The following is a 12,755-nucleotide window of genomic DNA, read 5'->3' as shown; positions in this document are numbered from 1 at the left end:
CAGAGCATTACAGATTTAGAGTTGTTCCTACTCTTGCCTTTTTGGCCAGCAGGCAGGTGTCTCTAAACAGAGCTGTGGTTGAAGATATGGAAATCTTCAAGCAAGTTACAACTGCAGTCTGTGTCCAGAATACAGTGGTTTCAATACAAAACGTGCTAGGGAAAGAGGTCAACAACCTGGCCAAAACACAAGCATTGCTTATGCACCTTTTTTGGAAATGACACCAACTAAACCCGACACTATGAAAACTGCTATGGTTAAAAGTCAACACCTCACATCATTAACTGGACAAAAATGGACCATATTCACCACTGACCAGCAGCTCTATCAGGTGGCTGTTAGCATAACTTGGGTGGACCGCAACCTCTTCAGTAAATTTCTCCCAAGGCTTGACGGTATGCATATGCTCATAAGCTTTGTAGGTGTTGTGAGTGTACTGATAGCAGAAAGTGGCCTTGAAGCCATTCTAAAGTCTCCATTTGCTGGAGTGCCTAAACTGCTTTCTGGCAAGAAGTTCCCCCAAAATGTAAGATCACTGTGCCTTGTTGTAGAGGGACTTTTGCATCCAGTACTGGTCGGTCAGAAACTACACACAATAATGGAGCTCAATGAATACCTTGATGCCAAAAGCCAGCAGAGTAACAACCAAGCTATGGATGGACAGCCTCATCAAACCTGTATTCATCATCATGACATTTGTTCGAGCAGAGAGGGAAGGTGACTGGCCACTCCGTTTGTTTGCAGTGGAAAAGATGCTCCCATATTTTTTTTGCATCAGGTCATGTCAGTCATGCGCGCTTTGGGCTCTATTATTTACGGCCTATGCAACGTCTTGATCCCGAACTTCTGAAGAGGTTTATGTCTGTAGAGCATGTCATGCATCACCAAGATGGCCTATGGAATGTGATATGGTCAGATCTCTTCTGGACCACCTACATGCGATATAGCAAAGGACCATCTGACATCATAAGATCTACTTTGAATGAATCCACTCTAGCCATTTGGGCACTATCTCATAGCACATGTGCACAGCTGATGAATGACCTTGAAGCAATTAAAGATGGTGAAGCTCAACATGTTGTCACTTCCCACAAGGAGGAGTAACTGAAGCACATCACGGCAGATGTGACTGATAGAATGAACATACATGATGCTCTGTCATCATGCACTGACATATTTGACAATGATTAGCATCCAGTCTCTGGTCTTGTTGATATATTTTCTGGGCGAGTTGTTGATGATCCTACAGTTAATATTCATTGTTGCTACGAAACTGGAACTGCCCAGTGGTTAGAATATGAGAGACAATGGCCATCAGGCTTCCACAAGTTGAAAAGAAATGTCAAGACCATAGCAGCTGCAATGACACATACTACTAAGGTTGGCTAATGTCACATCGTTGTTGATACTGAATTTGTCTATGCACGTGTCATTGCAATAATAGCATCATCAACGGAGGCTATTTCCATAGAGAGACTATTCTCTCATGAACTGGCTCCACATCCAACTGCTCTCTTTAAGGAGAATGGTGAAATGAGGACAAGAGCAAGTCTGTACTCAAGAATAGACTTCAGATGGTATGTGGAATACAGCTCTGTCAACATCCATTGGTGGTAATCCTAGATGGTTGTGCTTTGTTATGGACAATTTCTTGGCCAGCATTACCTGCAAATCTTTCAACGTTCATCAGCAGTGCAGTGTCCAGAATCATGCAATATACTGAGACAGCATCAGTCCTTCATGTGGTGTTTGACAGATACTACAAGCTGAGTAAAAAGTCATGCTGTCAAACCTCACGACAGAAAGGATTGAGTCACGTGTTCAAGCTGATAGAAGAATCGCCTTTACCTAAACAAGCCATCGCGTTGAATGTAAGTGCAAACAAAGAACAGGTCATCCATATGATTGTTAAAAAGCTGTGCTCCATCCAGGTCCCACAAGGAAAATGCATCATCGTGACTGGCCCTGATCCATATCCAATAGAAGCTGGGGTTGGTCCACAGCAGACAGCAATAACACATGAGGAAGCAGATGTCATCATGGCATATCACATGATTCACGAAGCTTCTGCAGGCTTTTCACCAATTCGGGTTGTATGTGATGACACTAATGTGCTTCTTAACCTTGCACATCACCTGCATGCACGAACCAACGGCTTGCCAACTACAGTTGAGGTAACCATGGAGTCGTGTTCTGGAAAGCATCGATGCCAATGAAGTGGTCCATAAGCATGCTGCAGTCATCTGTAACCTTCTTGGAGCTCATGCCCTAACTGGATGTGATGCAGTCTCTTCATTTGCTGGTATTGGCAAGGCAACTGTGTTCAAAACACTTGAAAAGTTCACTGGTTTGCTTCTTCTAGGTGATGTTGCAGCATCGCCAAATGACGTCACTAGCTCTTGTTTGAAATTGTAGTCATGTTATATGGTCAGGAGCCGGAGGTATCACTAGTCCACATGCATACTAATATTTTCAAGAGAAAACTTGCTGGTAATCAACATATACCACCAAAGTTGAGCAGCCCTCCACCTACTGAAGGTGCATTTAAGCCACAGTGTGAGCGAGCTCATTTCCAAACAGCTTTGTCGAAATCAGCAGGCATGATTTTGCCGCCTGACTTGGACCCTCTGCAGCATGGCTGGGAAATGAATGGAAAAGAACTGTGACCAAAGTATGCTCTGCCTGGACAGTTAGCTGCACCAGATGAAGTGCTTAACCTTAGAACGCTGACCATGGGTATAATATACCCGAGCGCCATGACGTCATGTATATTACGGGGTGTTACTGTGGAGTTAGGCAGCTGGTATGCCCAGTAGCTTCTGTCTGTCCCAAGCGCCGACAGATGTAGGTCATGTCACTCTGCTCTGCACCCTGGAATTTTCTATAATCATGTGATATACCCAAGTTCAGTGTTGTGGCCACCTCTCTTCCCTACAGTTTGCACATGGACTGGGTACTGATGACCCCCTGTGAGCAGAGGCAGCATACCTTGGAAGGGTTTGGGGAAGTTTGGTTGCAATTGATGGTGCCTTTTTTTGTGTGTGTGTGAATTTTTTCCAAAAGCTTCTCAAATGTGTTTGATTTGCTTTTTTTAAGATTTTTGTCTAAATTCAGAACGTACCTTATCTGTATGAGTTAAGAGTTAATATTAGGCTTAGTAATAGTAAGGTGCATTAACTTTAGTCTGTAATTGTTAATTTGAATAAGTATGCATTTTTCCAATGTCGGATATAATATACCCATGTTTAGTGATTTTGTTGCGAAAAAAAATGTTTAGTACTCCAGGGTTAATCTCGTCAACTGTGGCTGCAAAACGACACACTGTCCATGCACAAAAATTACACTTCCGTGCTCAGACTTCTGCAAATGCAGGGGCCAGGCAATCCGTCAAAACCCGTTCAAACTGAACATGGACAGCAATGACGACAGTGGCGATGAGTCTGAATAAATATTGTGTGAATATATTATTATAAACATTATATTTTGTCAGAATTAATTTCTAGAACTGAACACTCAACACCCGTCATATGATACCATTACGGTATAAAGTCTTTGTGTACATTTTTCATGTATGGATAAATCATTATTGCCATATTTCTCATAATATTATCTGATTGTTGTCAACAAAAATATAAAATATGACATAATTTACACCTTTAATGAAGGAGGGGGGTACAAGGAACAGCGTGGTGGACTGAAGAGGTGAGACGGGCTGTGGCACAAAAGAAGAAAGTATACAATGAATGGATAAGAAATAGGGGCATTGGAAGAAGTTGAGAGGTGGAAGAGAGAGTTATATGTAGAAAGAAAGAGAGAGGTGAAATAATTAGTAAGAGAGAGTAAGAAGAGAGTGGATGAGGAATTTAGAAGGAATTTTAGTGTAAAGTGGAGGGACTGTAAGGAAATGTTCTGGAAAGAGGTGAAGACAGTAAGACAGGGTGGATGTGAGGTTAGCAGGGGAGTGAAAGATAAAAATGGTAGATTACTAGTGGAGAAGGGAGAAAAAGTGAGCAGATGGAGAGAACACTTTAAGGAATTGTTGAACATACAGGATGGAAGAAATGCGAGTATAAGTGGCTGGGGAATGGCTGGGAGAAGGAGGGAGGTGAGAAGACAGGAAGAAATCAGTAGGATAGAAGTTGTGGAAGCAATGAAAAAAGTTAAATTGGGGAAAGCCCCAGGAATTGATGGAGTGTGTATTGAAATGCTGAAGCATGGGGGAGAGATAGTAGTAGAATGGATGTGGAAGATGTGCAGATTGGCCTGAGAGGAAGGTAGAGTCCCGGAGGATTGGAATCAGGTATAAGTATTCCCTTGTACAAAGGAAAAGGGGAAAAAGAAGTATGTGGTAATCACAGGGGCATTTGTCTTCTTAGTATAATAGGAAAAGTGTATGGTAGGATACTTATTGACAGAGTTAGAGAAAGAACAGAGGAATTAGTTGGAGAAGAACAGGGAGGCTTTAGGAAGGGAAGGGTTTGTGTAGATCAGATATTCATTCTTAGATCTTTGGTGGAAAAGTTTCTAGAGAAGGGAAAGAAGTTGTATGTGGGTTTCATGGATTTGGAGAAAGCATACGGTAGGGTGGATAGACAAGGATTGTGGAAAGTATTAAGAATATATGGAGTAGATGGGAAGTTGCTGAATGATGTGAAGAGTATGTATGATGGTGCTAAGGCTGCAGTGCGTGTGGATGGTGAACTAAGTGAGTTTTTCTCTTTGAAGGTTGGCTTGAAACAGGGATGTGTCATGTCTCCATGGTTGTTCAATCTGTACATGGATGGGGTAATAAAAGAGGTACAAGGTAGGGTAGTGGATATTGGAGTGGCCCTGGTAAGAGAGGATAGTGTTTGGAAACTCCCTGTACTGTTGTTTGCAGATGATACTGTGTTGTTGAATGAAGACGAAGGGGAGCTGCAAGGCTTGGTGGATGAGTTTGGGAGAGTGTGTAAGAAACGGAATCTAAAGGTGAACGTAGGGAAGAGTAAAGTGATGGTCTTTGAGAGAGGTGAAGTCAGTGAATGTACAGCGAGGTTGAATGGTGAGGAATTGGAAAATGTGAGTACGTTTAAGTACTTGGGTAGTGTGATAAGTAAGGATGGAGGTTTGGAGGGTGAAGTGCTTGAAAGGTTACAGCAGGGAAGAAAGGTTGCTGGCTCTTTGAAAGCAGTGATAAGAAATAGGGAAGTGAGCATGGAAGTGAAAAAGTTACTACATGACAGTATTGTGATACCAACTCTAACGTATGTAAGTGAAGCTTGGACGTTGTTGGAAGGACACAAGTCAAGAGTGAGAGCAGTGGAAATGAGTTATTTAAAAGGAGCCTGTGGAGACACATGGAGAGACAGGCTGACGAATGAGGATATAAAGGAGCGTTGCGGTGTGGATGTGGATGTGATAGGAAGCATTATGAGGAACACACTGAGGTGGTTTGGCCATGTGGAGAGGATGGAGGGTGAAAGACTGACGAAGAGAGTGTATGTGAGTGAGGTGGAGGGGGGAAGAGGGAGGGGAAGGCCGAGGATGAGATGGAGGGATGGGGTGGAGAGGCATATGAGAGAGGGGGGTGTGAGTTGGGAGCAGGGCAGTGAAATGGCGGGGGACAGGGCGACGTGCAGGCGATTTGTTTGTGGCCACCCCAAACGGGATTGAGGCGTCTGGCAATAGATAGAATAACCATTTAGATTCATTCTTAGCGTTTCATAGGATTCCTGGCAGTACTTTTGCATTTTTGCGTTTTTACAAGAACTCTCAAAGTTTTACGTCTACAACTCATCATAATTGGATTCAGCACAAAAAAAAAAGTCTAGAAACAGTCATGAAAACTACTAAATGTTAAAAGACAAGGTCTAACAATTTCTAGCCAGGACTGTCATACTTTACTGGAGTACATATAATTGATGAAGCTTCTGGGAAAAAAAAAGTAATAACATACAAAAAATATTAGGAGGCACATCCCAAACTCTAAAATACAACCAAGAACTTTTGGGCCACTGTGGTTGTTGACCAGTGCCTTTGACTGGCTGATCATGATGTCACTGGGAGCTAATATTTTAGTGGGCTGGGCTCATTTCGCCTCGGAATGATGAATAATGATGTTCCTCTGCTACAGTCTCCTTACTACAGTTAGTCACAAAATTATTTTACTGTTATTATATTTCACCGCCAGATCTCTACTCCTTCCGATTGTCCAAACTACCTCAGTGCATGCCTTCGAACTCCACCTACCGTCATCAATAAACTACCGGTTATTTACTTCGAAGTACAGTGCCTCAGCGAGATGGATGACAAAGGGTGAGTTATGTCGGGGTGTGACGTGCCACCTGGAGGTCATTAATGTCCAAAGAGAGGTAATATCAACACTTTCAGTGTGGGACGGAGGAGGGGGGATATGAATCAATATTTCATTTTATGTGTTCCACTCTAGGTAAGAACTTATGAGATCTTTCCATAAGGCTCAGCAGTCCTTCTACATGCCAACACTTTCACAAGTCCCTACTGCAGCACTAATACTCATCATCTTGCTAGGTCTGTTACATAAATCTAAATAATTAAGTCAAGCTGTGTATATGTATGTCTGTCTGAATGTTTGTTCATTTCTATCATGAGACTGGTAATTGATATCGAAATAATTATTTTTCATTAGGTCAGGGAAAGTCCAGGGAGTGTCAGAAAAATATGAAACATTTTCGTGCTCGCGCGACGCGACGGCGGGAAATTGTCGGAAGTCGCAACACACGAAAATCTGTCTGAGCGTTTGTTCGTTTCTCTCAAGAGAACGGTAATAGATATCGACCTAATTCTGTATACATTATGTCAGAGTAACTCCAGGAAGTGTCAGAAAAAAAGTACGATCGCGCTCAACGGACGGTGCAATATTGCTGGAATTCGCGACATGCAAAAATATGGATTTTTTTTTTTTTTTTTTTTACTTTTTGGTCAGAATTGGGCATTGTGGGCTCACTAAAGGTATGGAAAGAAAGATAATGATATTCACAAACATTTTGAGAAGGAAAGACTTTTAGATAGTCCCGCAAATTTTCCGGGGAAGGACTAGTGACGAATATACGATAATATTACTGTAAGATAAAAAGGCAAACCAAAGTGTTACTCTCTGTAAGTTAGACCTTTGTGCCTGTGGCGGGTTGTTCACATACTGCTCTGGGATACAAGGTAACTGCATCATTAAGGTTGCTACAAGTACCTGTCTTAAGTGTTCCTGTAGATACACATTTAATCTATCTACCCACAAAAAGTGAATGGACACCTGAATCTACTGACATCAGCTGCCCACACCAGTATTCCAATTCTAGTGATAATGGGCTGACCTTTGTGACTAGCAACGCTAACCGTTGCTACTGCGGTATATTTAATGGGGGTGTTTTTATGTCGGGTCGGTGGATGCTATGGAATATCAGTAATGTCTGCATTAACGAAATTTATATCACCAGACTTTATTTTTGCAACCTATGATCAAAACAGTGTCCATTCAGACAGCATTCAATTTCTCTACCCTCTTGACCACCACCTAACCCAGCTCAGATTCAGTCAACAAGAAGAGGTATCCTTTCTCTCCCTGGGCTTTACATTATGAAATGCATAAAGAAAGAGGTTTACAGTACCTTAACTGTCATATTTATCATCGGGTATATTCTTGTAAATGGCGTTCTCAAGAATCTCAACCTGGGATTCGCAGGAGGGTTTCTAGGGGGTACTTAAATGGCTGACGAAAATGTATTAAAATTTACTGAGAGAGAGAGAGAGAGAGAGAGAGAGAGAGAGAGAGAGAGAGAGAGAGAGAGAGAGAGAGAGCGACGGTTATAGATCCGTGTACCAAGTTTCTAGTAGGGGAGCTCAGTTGAGCTCATTTACACTTTTAGGAACGAAAGGTTTGATGCCTTTAACCTGTTGCTATTAATATGGAAATGAAAAAAAAAAAAACATTTCTTAAGTTCGTCATTCCTGGGGTTTGGGGGGGGGGCAGGACCCCCAACCCCCCCAAAAATTGACATTTATTTACGCTTTGAAGAACAAGACTGAAATTAACATGGATCAATGTTATCATACCACTGAATTGAAATATGCAACTTAAGAAAACAAAACTTCAGGGGTTTCCATTTAAGAAGGGTTCTTTTGAAGGGTTCAAGAGGGTTCCAATTACACTATGGAGAACAAAAATGAAACGGATCTTACATACCTTTTTCATAATATGTAACTTAAGAAAATATATTCACTGGCATTTTTGCTTAAGAAGGGTAATTAGGGTCAATTGGGTTCAAAAATAGGTCATATTTACAATTTGGAGAACAGTGTTGAAATTCACTCTGATCATATCTTTAGCATCACTAATTAGAAATAACCAACTTAAGAAAGAATAGTTTCAGGGGTTTTCATTTAAGAAGGGTTCCTTTGGACTGCTTTGCTTAAGTAGGGCTATTAAAAAAATAGTATTCTCGGGTAATTTTATTAAAGCGTTCTTGTTGAGGATTAAAAAGGACACCAATGTGCTCTTTGACGAATATACACGATATTCTCAGTCAACACTGGGTGGAACCCACGGCCCAACTGCCAGATTTTACATGCAATACATAGATAGAATCAATCTGTATCACATCGTTGACAAAGCGGTCAGAGAGTGTGATGTCAACCTGTATACGTGGGCACTCACTCAGGCTGTTGACCTCTTTTTTGGAACCAATAGACAGAATTATGCCAGGTGGTTGTCAAAGCATCAACTTGATCTGATGAATCTGCCCTCCACACATCCGGGACTAAAAGAAATGCTAATTGCTGGGCTTTTCAGTATCCGAAGAACAGAAAATCAATTCAGAAGAATTCCAGTAGATTTGACTTTAGAACAAACTATCAATGCAGATGCTGCATCAAGGATGACAGGCTACACAGATTCTACCAACAACTTTACTGCCCGCCTCCGATGGAGTGCTACCAAAGGTGCCAGAGCTTTCTTCATAAGTGCATTACATGAACTGGCTGGAATGAGTGAAGGTGGTGACACACAGGCAGAGCTAACTCAAAGCTGAATCGTACGTGGCAACAAGGATCTCAGAAAATTACTGAAGACGATCGACCAAGACTTTGCCAATCCATTCACTGTCAGATCAGAGGTTCTTATCAACATTCAGACAGGAAAAGCAGCTACCGTTGAAATCACTGAGTCATTACTTAATATTGAGATCAAAGGCAGAGAAAAGCATGATACTTTATTCTCAGAGTGTGTGGAGAATGCTGAATGATTCGAGAAGGCCATCCCCCAGAATTCCTTAAGGACATATAGTGAGCTGGGTGTCATAAACAAGAGGGCAACCAATCCCATCATGAAGGAACTCAGGTGTACTAGGGACCTCTTTGGACGGATTGCCATCATCGCTGCAAAAAGGAAGGTAGACCTGGAATACCTCCTGCAGTACCCTCTCACACCTGTGCCTCTCACTATGTGTTGGACAGATGTGCACGGAATGAAGGCTGACCTGTTTAAAATCCTTGAGAACAGAGTAACAGTGCATGGTTCCCCAAAGAATGTGAAATCCACCATACTTGATGGTAACTTCCTTCTTCACTGTCTTCCACCAAATATACCCCCAACTTATGGTGGACTTTCACAAGCTTTCCTGGAGTTAGTTCTGAACCATCCTTCAACACGGGTAGACATAGTCTTTGACACGTATGAAGAACCTTCCATTGAGGATAATGAGCGTGAGCGTCGTGGGGTGGATGACACCATCCATCTTATTACTTCTGCAGAACAAATTCGCCCCCGCAACCTTGAGAAGGCTCTAAAATCAAAATCTTTCAAAGAACAACTACCCCACTTTTTTGTGAAAGATTGGGCAGACAAGTGGCATTTTGAAAAGCTGAATGGTAGGGAACTTTATCTCGGTGTAGACACAAACTGTGTGCGGTTCACAGGAGTCAATGGAATCGTTGAAGCAACAGCAGTTACTCGTTTAGAATGTAACCACCCTGAGGCAGACACAAGAGTGTGTCTCCATGCCACTGATGCAGATATCTCTCGGGCAACCAGGTGACATAGTGTCAGAGCCTCAGACACTGATGTCGCAGTTATCCTCTTACACCAATGCCATATTATGAAAGCCAATGTGTGGATGGACGTTGATACCAAAGGTCAAGGTAACAGGCGATATGTCAACATTTCAGCCATAGCAAGTAAGACTGGGTCAAAAGTCTGTGAAGCACTTCCAGGCTTTCATGCATACACAGGATGCGATTATACCTCAGCCTTCATTAGAAAGGGAAAAAAGCGCCCTCTAAAAATTGCTGAAGAAAGTCAAGTCTACCTTGGTGCTGTCTGCCCTGGCAGTGGTTACAGTAGATAACACAACACGCAAACACCTTGAGGAATATACTGCCAGGATATATGGTGCAAAGAAGGTAATGCCCCTGAACAAGCACAGGTTCTTATGCTTTGAAAAATCTTTTGGACCAAAGAAGGGTAAGGGGCCGTTCGCAGATCTGAGGGGTATAAATGCAAGCAGCATTCCACCCTGTGAAAATGTTATCCAACAGAAGATCCATCGCAGTAACTTTGTGGCAATGACATGGCATGCAGCATGCAACACGGTGATCCCCAAAGAACCCCTAAAAGGGTGGGAACTAGTAGTTAATTCCTACCAAACTGTGTGGTTCACCGGTTCGCAAATACCAGACTCTTCTCCCTGAATCTACCGATCCAACCAACGAGGACGATAGTGATACGGAGACTAATGATCCCTACTTTGATTCAGACTCCGATAATAGTGAAAGCGATGCAGATGTATACAGTAAGACTGACCAGGAAAGCGATGTTTATTTTCATTAATGATTATATTTTATAATAAATATTCTTTCTTAAGTTGGTTATTTCTAATTAGTGATGCTAAAGATATGATTAGAGTGAATTTCAACATTGTTCTCCAAATTGTAAATATGACCTATTTTTGAACCCAATTGACCCTAATTACCCTTAAGCAAAAATGCCAGTGAATATATTTTCTAAAGTTACATATTATGAAAAAGGTATGTAAGATCATTCACCAGCATGAGTTTCATTTTTGTTCTCCATAGTGTAATTGGAACCCTCTTGAACCTTTCAAAAGAACCCTTCTTAAATGGAAACCCCTGGTTTTGTTTTCTTAAGTAGCATATTTCAATTCAGTGGTATGATAATACTGATCCATGTTAATTTCAGTCTTGTTCTTCAAAGTGTAAATAAATGTCATTTTTTGGGGGGGTTGGGGTCCTGCCCCCCCTAAACCCCAGGAATGACGAACTTAAGAAATTTTTTTTTTTTTTTTTTTTTTCATTTCCATATTAATAGCAACAGGTTAAAGGCATCAAACCTTTCGTTCCTAAAAGTGTAAATGAACTCCACTGGGCTCCCTAACTATTCAGGTTCTTCAGCAGCCCTGAATGAGGACGGAAGATACTGTCAGTCTGTCACAGTCAACTAGCCGCTCATGACGCTTGTTGCCCCAGTTTCCAGATAGTTTTGTTTATTTAAATGAGGTATGTTCATTACATTTCTAACAGTGTTGCTGTATTTGATACTACAATATATATGTTAGTAATTTTTTTTTTTTCCAACAATGTGGTACTTAATGATTATCATTATTACTTAATAGAATCCGTAACCTTCTCGCTGACGAGCAGTTAGCTATGATTTATAAGTCATTTGTGCTTACAACTTGAATATTTTTTTTTTCCTATACAAGAAAGAAGGAACAAACGGCCAGGAACCCGCAAGATTGTTCCTTCCATTAAAAAAAAAAAAAAAAAAAAAAAAAAGCCAAATTAAAGATCCGTTCATTTCAAGATGACAGGATACACTGTTGGAGATCATACGCAGTAGGAAATACAGAGGGAGACAGTTCCAGAGCGGATGTGAAGAGGTTGCACTGAAACAATATGGACAAATTCAGAACAAAGATATAAGAACTATAAACAGCTCAGCAATTACAAATGAACTACCTCCCCTGCAGGTAAGACGGATAACTGTCTCCACTGCATTATTTTACAGACGCACTCATGGCAAATGCCCAGACGAAGTTGCATCAATGGGGTGCTTCTGAAAAGCCTAGTGTTCCGGTAGATGTCACCACCAGTGGGACAAACACATTCCCGCGCTGTTTAAAAAGTATATTTTTCTTTCTTAAATATCAACACTATTGTGTGAAACTGTGAATCATGGTAATGTCATATACCGTAGTATAAATAATACAAATAGAACACGTATATATAACGTAGCGTGAATTATTTATATTCATCATGAACGGAAATTAAAATATTGATGGCATGTGATGGCAACCCGCCATTTCAGTGGTCCTATATTATTTAATTTCTGCTACATTTAGTGCAAGTTAGGGTCTTAATACATAGTTTGTTCAGACAGTAAATTACGCCTAGTGGGTATCTTGACTCATTCAGTCTCTATGTGGGCAGAAATTTAATGTTGAGTAAATACTGGGACTCAACATTTTGCTCACTCTCTTCACCCATGCACACCACAAGACCCGTCTTGCCACGGTTTAAGAAGGCCGTGTTGTTGTCCCCTCAGCCCTCCAAAGCAATTACAGTACCGTACTTCATCTAGCCTAACCAGACCATAAGTAGTCTAAATTGTATTATTTTAAGCGTTACTCCTATTGCGTTTATTTTGAAAACAAATCTCTCGGGGAAAAACTTAAACACTGGACTGTCTTGTGCGCATGCTTGAAGGGAGTGAGCAAAATGTTGAGTCC

At 41.3% G+C, this 12,755-nt stretch overlaps 1 pseudogene; it reads left to right on the top strand.

Annotated features, from left to right (window-relative positions):
• Nucleotides 1-397: 397 nt before the first annotated feature.
• Nucleotides 398-3,448, top strand: LOC145396808 (uncharacterized; annotated as a pseudogene).
• Nucleotides 3,449-12,755: the final 9,307 nt, after the last annotated feature.

This window comes from Coenobita brevimanus, chromosome 39, assembly GCF_032717465.1.
Source record: "Coenobita brevimanus isolate Jiangsu-jjx chromosome 39, ASM3271746v2, whole genome shotgun sequence".
NCBI lineage: Eukaryota > Metazoa > Arthropoda > Malacostraca > Decapoda > Coenobitidae > Coenobita > Coenobita brevimanus.
This window is presented reverse-complemented; position numbering and strand designations above follow the sequence as displayed.